This window comes from Trachurus japonicus, chromosome 10 (assembly GCF_045865225.1).
Source record: "Trachurus japonicus isolate A0001 chromosome 10, Traja_1.0".
NCBI classification, from domain to species: Eukaryota; Metazoa; Chordata; class Actinopteri; order Carangiformes; family Carangidae; genus Trachurus; species Trachurus japonicus.
Genome location: NC_140916.1, coordinates 13053321 through 13067220, shown reverse-complemented (window position 1 = coordinate 13067220; position 13900 = coordinate 13053321). Strand labels below are relative to the sequence as shown.

The 13900-nt window shown below is 40.6% G+C and overlaps 1 long non-coding RNA gene across 1 annotated transcript in view; it reads left to right on the top strand.

Moving 5' to 3' along the window:
- Window positions 1–300: 300 nt before the first annotated feature.
- LOC146979498 (uncharacterized) overlaps window positions 301–13900 on the top strand; it is an 81635-nt gene continuing 68035 nt past the window's right edge. Inside the window, exons 1-2 of the long non-coding RNA XR_015036801.1 lie at window positions 301–331; window positions 5393–5493. This is a non-coding gene — a long non-coding RNA (uncharacterized LOC146979498). The remainder of the gene's footprint in view (window positions 332–5392; window positions 5494–13900) is intronic.

Genomic DNA, 13900 nt, shown 5'->3' with positions numbered 1-13900 from the left:
AGATACTAAAGTATTCAGCTTAGGTGTCCATAGCAAAACACTGATTAGGCTAGTGCGAATCTTTTACTCGCGTGTCTCAGAAATCCATTGCAGAGCGTTGCTAACCCACTGTTTCCATGGCAATCATTATGAAAGTCACAACCGGAAGTTAGCCCGTTTTTTTTTAGCTAGCGCAGTTTGTGTGGTGTTGCTAACCTGTCGGGGACACAGAGACGCACAGCACAGTCTCTCCCTCATCATCACCGAGATGTAAAACCAGAAGGAAACTCCTCCAGCTCAAGAATTGTAGTCCAGTCTCTGAGAGGACAGTGTTTCTCCCGCAGTTACACCGGTAGGCACGTCAACTCACCTCACAAATACCACGATAACGCACACAAAACGTAGATAATATTGAAGGAAAAATGTATCAGAAGTGGCGGAGACGTTCATTTTATGTTATTTCTGCCCTAATGATGCTCGTGTGTGTTACCGTAGTAAGTTTATTTTAGACAGTTGTTAGGAAGTTATTTTGGCTGACGTCCATTCATGTATTGTCACGTGCACAGCTGTGAATGAGAGTTTTACCTCAGCAAAAGTTTAAAAATATTTAGAAAAAAATAAAACAAATGGCTCACGGACAAATTAGATTGACGTATAACTTTTCTATCAGTAGGCTTAGAGGACTTGAATGCATCCTGTAGGCTAGTGCTGCGCCTTCTTGAAACCAGAGCGATAGATACTGTATAACAATCGCTCTGCTTGAAACTAAGAAATTAAATTCCTGAACATATTTTAGACAGTTCAGTTGTAGCCTAGTTGTTCTCACCTGCACAGTTGTGATGAAGAGTTTTACCTCAGCAAAGGTGCAAAATTATCATCAAAATACTTAGCCAAAAGCAAAGCTAGTTTACTTCATAGTATTCATATCACATTATCATGTGTATTGGTTTGTTAAGAATAAATCATTTTTATGTTGCAGCTGATATCAATTTTCCAGCTGCACATTATCACACAAGTTCACACATTCGCTACGGAGGCTGTATCCACAGTTTGACCTGCTGACCACTGAGCAGCTTTGGTACAGCTGCTGGAGTTAAGGGCCTTGTTCCAGGGCATCACAGTGGTACAGATGAGGGTTGTAGTGTAGTGGAAGTGCTGCTCTTTCACTTTTGCCACCAAGATTTAATCCTGTTGTCGGATTCTGCAAAGTGGTTAAGAATAAAAGTTTTATGAACGTCAGTGTTGAAATATGTAGAATATTTTCCATCCAAAATAGTGTGCAAGCATAGGGTTGACTGAAATAGAAATACCCAGACAGAAGAAAACTGTACCCAGTTACACTTCCTGAGTAAATTTTATTATTATCACCTTTATTTAAACTCAGAAATATATTGAGGAGCAACCTCATTTACGATATAGCCGAGACAAAACACAAAACATTTGAGGACAAGACATAACACAGAATGTTTGAAACATGCATCAGCGGACAGGACGAAACACAAAACGTTTGAAACATTCAAGCATATCTGAAATCCGAAATACCAAAAATGTACTATGCAATTTTTGAGCGTGAGCTAACAAACACAACATATTTTTAACCCTAACCCTATTCTGTGGGAAATTCAATGTTCAAACTTGCTCCATGATGTTTTAAAGTTTCTATCCCACCAAAACTTTATTACAGGATTAGTTTACTCATTTCGTAATGAGATGCAACTTGACTCATTTGACTTTATAATGCTCTTTATCCACTTTTCTCATCCTGTGAGTGATGGGGGAGTTGGATGAAGTGTGCAAAAATGTTGAAAAATCATTTTACTTGGTTTGGATATAGGGATAAACAAATTTAACTTTATCAGACTCTCCATCCACAGATCTGACAGCTTGAGGCTTGAGGATCCTGAAATCTCCCCTTTTTTGACCACTCACCCCAGTTTCAACATATGCAACAGAATTTTAAGTTTAGTTTTCAGACGCTGCCTAAGCAGTAGGCACTGAGAAACAGGGATAAAAAGGCATCTTTACACCTTTATTCGTTAACTTCTTGGAGTTGCTGATTTTATTTTCTGGGGAGGGATACTGTTGGCAGATCAGAGCTCAATGTAGGAAGTACTGGGCTCAGCCGTCTGGATTAAAGTCATTTAGGGTTTTGTTTCTCGTATCTCCCTGGCTTGAGTTAGTTTTTTCCCCTGTGATCTTTGACTAATAAAATAAAACTGTTTACTACCCTCACTGAGCAATTGTGGGGGGGATCAAACAATCCAAGCACCCCACCCACCAACAGGCTTACCAGTACTCAGCTTTATTCCAACACTTTGTTCACCATTTTAGCCGCCTCCAGTTTACAGAGCTGTGATTTATTCAGAACTTACATCAGGTCTCTCAGAGCCAGTCTAATGATGGATAAGTGCTCATAATTTGACGATTAGTTCTCCCAATAACTTGCTGGCCAAGCGCTGAGAATATGCAAGCAAACCTTTTTCTGAGGGAGAAGCTCTGTACACACAGCTGGGAAATGTAGTTGTATCGATGACCTGTTGTAAATCCTTATTTTTTGTGGACTTGATACAGTATTTGGAAGGCAAATGTTGTATTATTGAAGCTCAGTGTCAAACTAATGATTATTTTCTTAATCTGATAATCTTTTTGAAGAGGCATTCTGCTGATTTCAATCTGTTTATTTGTCAAATCAAGTACTACTCGGTCTGTAAAAACATTGTTTTGGAGCTTATGTGGGTCTGGAGGAGTTTTGCCAAATCTGAGAAAATAACTCGACTAGACTAGAGACAGAAAGTGTATATTATAACAGATGGCCTGTGTCACATACAGGGGTGTCTGGAGTTTGAAAGACAAGGGCAGGGTATGGGCTAATAAAATAATATTGCTCTTTTATCTTTGTCATTAGGTTATTGAGAGAAAATATTTTGAATATTAATAGATAATGAAAAAAGGTGTGTTTATTTGTCGCCTATTTAAGAAAACCATCTCCATTAAGACTGTAAAAACAAAACAGTGCACATTAATGAGCTGATGAACAGATGTTCTATGTTTCCTGAGTCCTATAGTGAAGGAACAAAGTCTTCTCCACTCTCAAGAATAGGATAGGAGACATCCTTGCATCCATCACTATAAGTGGAGGCTGAGTGGCCTTAGGAGCAACCATGGCTGAGTTAAGGTCTATCATTCCCTGTGACAGCCATTTACCTCCACACTGCACCAATCCCCTCTCTGATCAATGAGCAGGACATTGTTGGATTGCTTTCAGGAGGGAGGGGCTGTCAGAGAGGGTTGACAGAAATAGAAGGAAAGAGAGAGAAAGTACTGAATATCTGCTTTGTTTTGAGTTCACACTGCACCCAGAATAATGGTGCTACTGTAGCTAAATTAAAGCACTGAAACTGAGAGTGATATGTTGTAGAGTGTGAGGAGGTTTGTCAGCTTTGGAAAAAAAAAATCTGCCTTTTAAATAAGGAAACATAAGCTCAGTTTTGCTAACAATTCGGCAGTAAGTGTGTGTCTTGTAACAATGGCTATAGGGAAAAGAGGCAACATAATGAAATGTGAAAATATGAGTCAGAGATAAAGGAAGCTCTCGTTGTGAGTACCGCTGGCAGTATCGCTGTTTGGGAGTGGAGGATTCAAGAGGGTACGCTGCTGTAAGGCTCTGATGTTTAGCTCTAGTAACCTGGTTATGGATCATTCAGCAGTGCCTCCGAGGCCCTGGAAGATGTTGTGATTATTTACATTTGAGTATAGTCCAAAGCATCAAGCCCACAAATGCACAAGAAGTTTGCATTTTATGTACAGTAAAATGTACTAGAGTTTTGTTAAACTGAGCTTCCCACAACTAAATTTAAGTTAAGTTGAAACAAAAGCAATAGAACTTTATGATTCTTCTTCTTAAACCTCAAGCAACACTTGGATATTTATTGTTGTTGTATATTCTGATTACTTTTTTATTGTAACTACATTTGGAGTTGGTATGATATTGCCGTGTGTTCTTACTGATATGTTCTATGTATTATGATATTTTAATTGTGCAATGCAGCAAGACAAGTTTCCCTTCACGGGACAATACCTTTACCTTTACCACCCATTAGATTATGTTTTAACCTGGGGCCTGTGCTCTCTAGATGTAATGTTGGAGAGCTGGCAATGCTACAGAAGCACAGTTTATATAATTCAAACCAGGTTTTATCAGATTTTTTTTTTTTTTAATGTTGGCCTTCATCTTTCTCCAGGAAAAGTCTGAGGGGAAAAAAGGTCAAGATGTTGAGTTACAATACACAGTTAAAAATTTGCATTTATTCTTTCATTCAGTCACTTCTTTGATGTTGAGCTACACATTTATATATTTATATTTTAACAGCAACAGTCCACAGGCTATATCAATGATGATGAAAAACATTAAGAAAAAGTCTTTGCTCACAGAGCTTTTTGCTTATAAAAGTTTATCCTCATCCTTACCACACAGTCCAATACGCAGCCTTTGAAATATGTGAAATATGGCTTTTGTTTTTCTGTCTGTTTGTATTTAAACATCATAACAGAGTAACTCACTCCAAGTTTCTTTCACCATGTCTCTGCAAAGTAACTCACCTCAACTCTAGGTGGGTTTTCCCTTGAGGCAGAGTGGAATTATTTAAGCAGAATCTGAGGGCTACCTCTGAACTGAAGAGTTATGAAGAAAGCAGAGCCATCATCAGATTTAGTTCTTGAGGAATCATTTTGATAAGACATTTTATCCATGTGAAGGCAGCATTGATAAATGCAGTTTGAACCCCTTTTGCATCTCTTAAATGAAAGTCGTCTTTTGAGCAGGCAACCTGACAAGGAGTTGAAATGAATCCCTCGACAGCCCTCCTCTTCGTGTTACCGTCTCAGCTGCTGAATGACCACATTAGAAACTTTACTTCTGCAACATTTGCACCAAGAGTTTATTAAAGTTTAAACTTGCATGTTGTGTCAACAGGCGAAAGAAACGTGTAGCTTGTAGCTTTCATTCAGGCCTTCTATAATTTAAGTATACACATGCAAAAGCATTTTATCTGGAAAATGATTAGTTCTCCTCTATTAATGGTGCTAATAGATGTGCTATATCTCATGTCACTGTGCATTCAGACTCTTTGCAACCTTGTTGAGTACTGTTGTACTGTTCTTCCCTACCTTATTGTGGGCATTGTGAGAGGCTTTGTTTGACACTGTGTTTCATGTGACTACAGAGTTTTGAAAATGCGTTTTCTTTTGATCCTTTGTTTCTTTTTCCTTACCTTCATTGTGTGAGGTTTCTGTAGTTGTTGCTGCTGATTTGATTGGGTTTATTGGCACTGAGACTCAATTATTGATGGAGGCAAGTTGGCAGGAGTTCCCTTGTTATTGTTTTTAACACCTGTATTCTTGCTGTCTTTCACAGAGAAATAACAGGGTACCAGAAAATTTGCTGGCTGTAATCATCTTCACAAAGACATCACCATAGAAGGGAAGCAAGGAGGCACAGATAGCGGCTGATTGCAGGTAAATGCTGAGGGCTATGCTGTGGACAGCATTTCTGGGCCAACATGAGTTTGGCCAGGTTTCTGGGCTCCGTCTAGTCATATAAATGCGAGTCTCAGTATTTAATTGTAAAGATTGAATGGAGCTTTTCTTCTTTACTTAGGCTATGCTGCAAAAGCTCCCACCTGCTCAAATACTGTCTTTGAAGCATTTTCAAGAATGCAGTCAAAAGGAATAATACCTCACCAAATGACACACTCTCCCGGTGGAAATTACATGCAAATATGGCAACAATGAATTTAATAGAGGCAATATATTATGCTGCAACCATTTCCTGTCGCAAAGAGTGATTTGACAGTCCTTTTAGACTGTCAACAAATGGTAGAATAGTTTTCATTAGGACAAACTGGGAATTCTTCAGCTCCCTAGGAATTTGAAATGCCCTCTTTTTTATGGACTTGTAAGTTGTTCTTCAAACGGATTAATAAGTAAGGAGTAAATAATGAAAGCATAAATTAAATATTCAGATGAATGAGCTCGGAGGGGGCCACACTGTGTATACAGCAGTTGTTGCTCTGCTAGTTCATTATCTTATATAATTAGAGAGAATGTAGCACGAGTAGAATTGTAAATCTTTAAATCCAAATTCTAGATTGCATTTAAAATTACGACTACCTGTGTATTTTAATACAGGACATTACCTTTTGTGAGACATAATAATCATCAGTTGTTCTAAATAACAAGATAGCTTTATGTTGCTTTAAGCTGCAGTTCAACTACAGCCTGTGAGCGTCAACTCCTTATGCCAGAGCCAGAAAAATGACTACACCCATAAAAAGTGATGACGGAAGTATTGGCATAAAATTGATAACAAGGTTGAATGATTGACAAAGCTGTCAACTGATATACAGTATAGGAAACAACTCCGAAATTGGCATCTCTCATCATCTGGCATGAAAAAGTGTGAATTGTTGTGAGTCACCACCACCATTGCTTCTTGTGTTATCTGAAAATGAAGTCAGCAGGAGATAATTTTGTAGTGATTCATTCAGGCAAAACGAAATAACATCCCCTCCCCAAACAGAGGTTAAGCATGAAATAAAAATGTGAATTCAGTCTGTGAACATATGACTGAAATGTTTCACTTATCAAACCAACAGAAAAAACTGTGAGGTTTATCTGCAATGTGCAATGATAAATAATTGTTTACTATGACCATCCCATCATTTGCAATCTGTGCTTTTGTGCAGCCAGCTCCGGTTTATTGGAGTTCTAGTCCTAAAGAGTAAATATGCAAGATTTTTACCTGAATTAACAGCTTTGGACTAATTGTGATAGTTAAATTACTTGTTATGGGGAGAATGGAAGCTCTCTGCCTTCCCCTACTTTAGCATCTCTTGGCCGAAACAGTGAAAAAGTGGCAGGACTTGCATAATTCCCCTTTAATTAAAAGTGAACGAGCGCTCTTGTGCTTTATTCCTCTGAATTCCCATCTGCGTCTGTCTGGTCGTTCTCTTTGGCCGGCCTTGTCTTTCACGTGAGATATTCAGTAGATAAGTGGGGTGGGTGCCAGGACCACAGTGCGTTCATTTGATGAGCAGTGTGAAGGATTGTGTGGTGGAATATTGTGAGTGTCAGCAGAATCAGCAGAAACTTGGCAGCCTCGAGGTGTTTTGGATCAGCTCTGGTGCTCTCTGGGGCTCCAGCACCTGATTGATGGAGCTGTTTGTTCCTAATCACTTCAGAGATAAAGTGCCATGCAAGGAACGTTGAAATTGGAACTAAGGAGTCTGCAGCAGCAGGCAGCAGCAGCAGGTGCAGGATCTACACCAGAGTTTGGGCAATAACTTCAGATTGTCTCATTGCCTCAACACTCATGCCGTCTCTGTCTGTGGCTTGTTTTCTATTAGGCACTGGCTGTTGTTTTAGCTTGTCACAAATGTTCAGATGTCTGTGTTGGCCAGAAACTCCATTTGTGACCGTCTGATTGTTCAGCTTTGTGACCTTTCTGAAGGTTCACAAAGCTGAGCAATCAGTATTATGTAGTGATTTACCTAATTCAGTCCATTTTAGTGAAACTCAGTATCAGTTTAGTCACAGAGTTTGTGTGGTCGATGAGTCTGCCACCCAGAAATGTTGTGTATGCAAACAATCCCAGTTGAGTTTGAAGGGATTGGATTAAATACAATAACAGGATTCAGAAGAGAGAATTTAATTTATAATCAGTAAAATAAAGGAAATGGTCATAAGGCACAACACTGTAGGGGAAAATGAAAAGATTGGACAGGATAAGTCTGTCCTGGTTTTCACCAGGGAGTAACTGTGTTCTCACATACAGTATCATCTTGAGAAAAAAACTCTCATTCAGCTACATCAATATCACGATTCATCTCAACCTGTCACTCTCAGCCTCTGTGTGGTAGGAGGGACAGACTGAGCCACAGATGCCGCCTGAAATTTGAACATATAACAGCTGCATCCCAATGAAACTTCACGTCCAAAAAACTTAAAAACCTGAACAAAAATGCAAAACACCCACACGACTCCCATTCAGAATAGAAAAAGGGTACAGGGAAACTGTCATTGCTGCGGTGGAACAACAACACTGTAAGCAGTATTACTGTGACTATCGCCTTCACTGCACAATGGCCTCTCTCAAGAGACAAAGTGATGCAGAGATTTTGTTGTGATTCTGGCATTTTTCTCTTTCCAGCAATGCCAGGATAAACAATTGGAAATAGCACAACACAGCCTATGATGGATCACTGTAGGGATGAAGGACACTATATCAGAATGCCTGTATCTGCTGCTGCCGCTGCAGCTGCAGCTGCTGCAGAGTGGATGGAGAACACAGTATGTAAGAATGCCTGGGGACTTGCAGCACTTAATTATTATACTATAACCTGTAAATAAAAAAACAATTACATTTACATAACGTTATTAATTATTGTTAACTGGACAAACTGCTAGGTTTTTGAGCCCTTTGGATATTGTGAAATTTCAGCAGCGGCGTGCATAATCTATCAGGGGGCCGTGCGCCACTGCTGTATGTTTGTCTTGCTTGGCAGGTTGTGTCATTTTGTGTCGCCAGGTCTCTATGATGTTAGGAGAAACACTGGTCTATATATTTTACCATGAGCTTTATTGATAACTCTATGGGCAACTAAGGCAACAGTGACCTGAGGAATAAAATTTAATCGGTGTAATGTTAAAAAATGCTGTTTTCTTCCTTTTAAAGCGATAGTTCAACAATATGGCAAATTCGTCTATTGCCATAATCCCTATAGTTTTAGGAGTACAGTAGGTTCTGCAGGGCAGAGACGGAAGCTGTGCACGGCGCATGGTACTGGTTCTGCTTCATGTGTCGTAATGTTACATAATTATTATACACAATTATTATTTCATAGCGTGGTGAATGTGCAGGTCACAACTTGTTCGCGAGAGCATTTTGGAGTTGTTGGATTGTGTATTTAGTTTGATGAGGGAAATGCAAAGGTACCGTACGCGCCTCCGTTGCATTAGCTGAGCAGCTTGCGTCCTTGCCTCGCAGATCTAAAAACAGCTTGCACCGACAATTAAAGGTAACGAACCTACAGTGGGTACTAGTTTCATTTGGACGTTTCCCTCACGTAACGCGTGATTCACGCGTTGCGTGAAATTGTAGGTCACACTGTAGCCACTAGGTGGAAGCATCGTACTGAGATGCAGCTCAAAAGATTTTGGGGTAATTCCACGTTTGACCACAACGTAGCTGCAATGGAGAGTGGCGCTGTTCATAGGCCATAAGTACTTAATTTGCAGCTGTGGTCGAGAGAGCTAGAGAGTGGATGGAGAGAGGGACCGCTACGCCGGTCAATCAGATCAATGTTGTTTTTTTTATTGTTTCACAGTGGTTACAGTAGCCTACGTTCAACAGGATCAGTGGTTCTCAGCCTTTTGGGGGTCCCCTGCATATTTTTGATCTATCCTGTAGCCTGGATGGGTGGCTCCAAGTTTGAGTAGTTTGAGTTCTGCAAGTTCTGGTGAATGTAACAAACCACTCACAGCCCACGACCGCTACGTCCGTGCCAGCAGCCTGGACCCGATGCTGCTGGACTCACGAGCGGAGCAATAATGCACATCTGTCAGCAGCTGCTCTTGAAGGGACAGATTAGATGCTGGTTTTGTTAACAGTGACTTTGTTGCATCCAAACATTTAGCATCTGTCGGGTGCTGTCTCTTATCCGGTACAAAGTGGGAGATGCAGAACTACTTTAATCGAGGGAAAGCTACATTGTTGCGAGTTGACTCCGGCCGGCGTGTGCACATGCACTAAGCCTGTGAATATTCTCATTTGTCCCGGACTCCCGGTCATAGTTATCTCAAGGAAATTTAAATCGAATGCAACTGGACTTGGTTATTTGTCTAGGAAGACGTTTCACCTCTCATCCAAGAGGCTGAAGCCTCTTGAACTTGTAATCCAAGAGGCTGAAGCCAGTTGCATTCGATTTAAATTTCCTTGAGATAAGTGCACACTGTTTCTGCTGTCAATTCGGTCATAGTTCATTTGTAACGTGTTTTCTTCATTCTTCATTAGGCTAATGTGAACACTAGAACCACCCAGATGGTCTCACACAGACGTTTGTGTTTTTCTTACGTAAATGACTTTGTTTACATTAAAACTACAGGTCTCTCAGTCCGTGACTTTTCCATGTGTGATGGTTTCTGAAGCTTACAACTTACACAAATGAAACATTCGATTTCTGGGCATTTATACCTCGGGCCGACAATAGCTTATTTTTTTCTTCAATTATTGTTTTCATCTACAGTTATATTTATCATAATATGCCCAATTCGGGAGGGAGAGAGGGGGAGAGAGTGCCGCGGTCACGTTACATAATGTAACAGTTTCCAGAAAAATACAAAACAGGATATTTATTCATGTTACCCTCTGTTTAGGTAGATAAAGGTCTCAGTCACATTTGAATAAAAATAATGCAATTAGGCTAAATATCATAGGATCTTTTTTTTAAAGATAGGCCTATTTTATTTTTAGTGCCATAATTCAGAGATGATTTTCACTTAACGAAATGAAACGAAACAATGAAGCCTATAGTTTTTTATTTATTTATTTATTTATTTGGTTCATTTCGGGCATGTCAATTAGTCATCATCATCACACATCATCTCAATCCAATTAATACAATACACATGACCGAAAGGGAAAGCGGGAGAAGCAAAAGCTTATCTAGTCCCGCCCCCAGTACTCACATATTCATTTTTTCTGCATGTTACATTTTTGACATAACATTCTTCCAGTATTTTCAAAATTTAACAATTTAACAATTTGACATGACATTTTTTGTTTTGTTTTGTTTGTTTTTTTTAACATGACATTTCTCAATTTTTTTTTTTTTTTTTTTCAACATTTGACATTTTGACATTTTTTCCTCCGGCTTATGAAAAGTGTGAGGAGAGGTAGCTATCTGTAAGAACCGGTTTTTCTAAGCTGACTGAACAGCTGTGTGAAGTTCTGTGGGGGGCAGGGCTGTAGCCTACTTGAGTGAAGTATCCACAAACACACCTATTGGTCAGAGATAAATGAAGGTGCTAATGTGTCGCTGATGTGTCTATTAAGCTGGTCCTACAGACCGCTGCATATAAACCACACTGTAGCGATTTTCACCTAGCCTGCTTTCAATAAAACACACACAAGCATTCTAATTGCAATCAGTGAAATATATGAAATCAATATAAAACACAATTTAAATATGAGAGTTGCTGTTGCTCTAGTTTAATAGCGCTGCAGCTGCATTTGCCGTGCGCCCCTGTCTGTATGTGAACCTGTGTCTGTCTATGTGCAGGCAGAGATCAGAGATGGTGTTTATTTTAATAACCATGCGTTTCACCAGCTCTCATCTCCGCCAGTCAGCCTCTCAACCTGCCGCTTCTCTCGCGTGCGGGCGCACCGCACGTAAACACACGTGAGACGTGGACACATTTATTTAGGCTATTTATTTATTTATTTTTTCTGTGGGAAACACTGATCAAGCTGTGCGTACGCACAACTCTCCGCAATATTCCAAGAATGGTGCGGACATGAACACACCTCATACTCCACCCCCAGACTGACTCAGCACAACCATATATGGTCAGCACGTGCATAATTAAGTAGCCATGTGCGCTCTGTGGAGCACAAGACAACACCCGGAATGATGCTTCGGCGGACCTGCCCTCGCTTTTGAGGTCGGTTGTGAGAAAAATGCCTATACTGTCCAGACAACTGTGTTTTTTTTAAAGCACCCCTGCATTACACAAACACACACACATACGATAGCCGCACATATAGGGCTATATCAGTGATCGCCTCTGGGCTGGTTGCTCCTGCCCGGTCTGTACACTCCTCTCATCCTCACTTCAGCACCTGTCCTGGGCTGCACAGTGTCGGCTCGGCTCGCTCCTCGTTTTAAATGACTCCTTTTAAAAGTAGCGTAAACAGCCTACTGTTCTCTGATTACTCATACGCGTATTTAGTTAGGCTATAGCTACGTTGCATTATTATTAGTTATAGGCCTACTTCATTCAATCAAAAAAAAAAAAAAAAAAAAAGGACGGTGGAGCGAGCCAACACAGGTGCTGAAGTGAGGGAGAGGAGTGGAGAGACTGGGCGCCCGCAGGGTTTTTGCAACTTGCGGATCAGTAAGGGCGGAGGACCGACATGACGGGGGGTCTCAGTCTCCTTACCTGTGCGGGCAAGGACCGCGGAGGTCAGCGAGACAGAGAACAAGTCCGCCTCGGCTGTAGTAATGCCTTGAGGAACGTATCATTCCACCACCGCCTGCCGCCACAGAGTGAAGCCTCTTTCCCCAGAAGGAGGTCCAGGTTGAACACTATTAATAAACGCAGGTCCCAAATGAACGCAGGTCCCTAATAAACGCCGGTTGATTTGAGCGATTTAAGCAAATAAACGCCCGGGCCTTTATTTGGTGTTTTACGGTAGGCTATTGCCCGTTCATTCATTAGAAATCATCCAGCTACACTCTCAGTCAAACAAGGTGGGGAATGAACACTACTGTACAGTAGTTGGCATTTTAAAAACACACCGGCAGCATCGCCCACTGAGTTAATTAACTGCTGTGTAGAAAACCACGCTGTGGCCCGTAATCGCGGTGCAGATGGGTGTGTTTGGAGCTGACAAGAGGATCGATAAAAGAGAGTGAGACGTGTAGCTGCCGTCATTACATTTTTCTCATTGAAAAACTATACTATATTGCATTCCCCATTCGTGTTCACTGCTCCGTGCTGCTGTCTTATAGAGGCGATCTGCTGCTCACAGATGCCACCTGGCGGTTGTTTGGGCACATTGCAGCTTCTGGTGAAAACACAATTACTCCTACACAAAAAATCCGCGTGAGCCTCCCGTGACTCACGCGTGAATCTCGCGTGAAACCGTCCAAATGAAACTAGTACCCACTGTATACAGCAATAGGTGGATTTGCCGAAATATTGAACTATTCCTTTAAATGTCTAATCTAGTGAAGGCTGTTGTACTGTAAGATTACTGTCCTGCGAGCACTTCAGCTGCAGGGGAGTTGAACAGATACGCCTCAGTAGCACTGTCATATATCTTCTGAATTTCACGTGAAGCATTAGACAGTTAGCATTCTCCATTTTATGATACAGCCATAAAACAGAGAGCACTTATTTTTAATTTGGTTTAAGTGGGATGTTGCCTCAATGAAGTGCTTGAACAAGGAGTAACAGAAGGAGTAATTCTCTACACAGAGTGTAATCAAACATTTGAGCTGCAAACAAATCAGTGAGGATTGCCGCTGGCCACCATGTCTTTCCTGTTCCCTCCACTAGGAGCAGTTATAAGGCTTTTCACCAACTTTGTAATATACAGCTGCTAGTTCATTTAAAATATAGACTTAAGGATCTGTTTTGCCTCTATTGTCATTTGTAGTGAATGTTTTGTTAAATTTCCGAGAATCCAAAAATATTATAGCCAAAATATCCAAATTCTAGGCAAGCCTGGATAAGGTAATACTGAGGCAACAACATCAAATGCAAATTAAAATGGAAGTCAGCAGCAGTTTGTCCATTCTATTAACAGTCACAATTAATTAGCAAATTTAATAACTATGACACAAGTGCATAAAGTTGTGGCCTATACTACACAGCCAGTAATAATGAGACGATTCCCAGCCCAAATGTTGACAGATTTACTTGTGACTCTGTTTATATAAAATCCTATTTTCTGCACACATTGACATGTTCAACATTTTCCTTGCAGTGGCAACAGTGGATCACTGAGGTTGTGGTTCAGTGGTTTGGCCCAGTAAGAAGCATCTTGCACTGAGATTACATGTCTAAGAAGCAGCCACGTTTCCAATGTGAGATACATAGGATGCCTCAAGGGCCGTTGTTGCCACAAAAATAGCTGGAG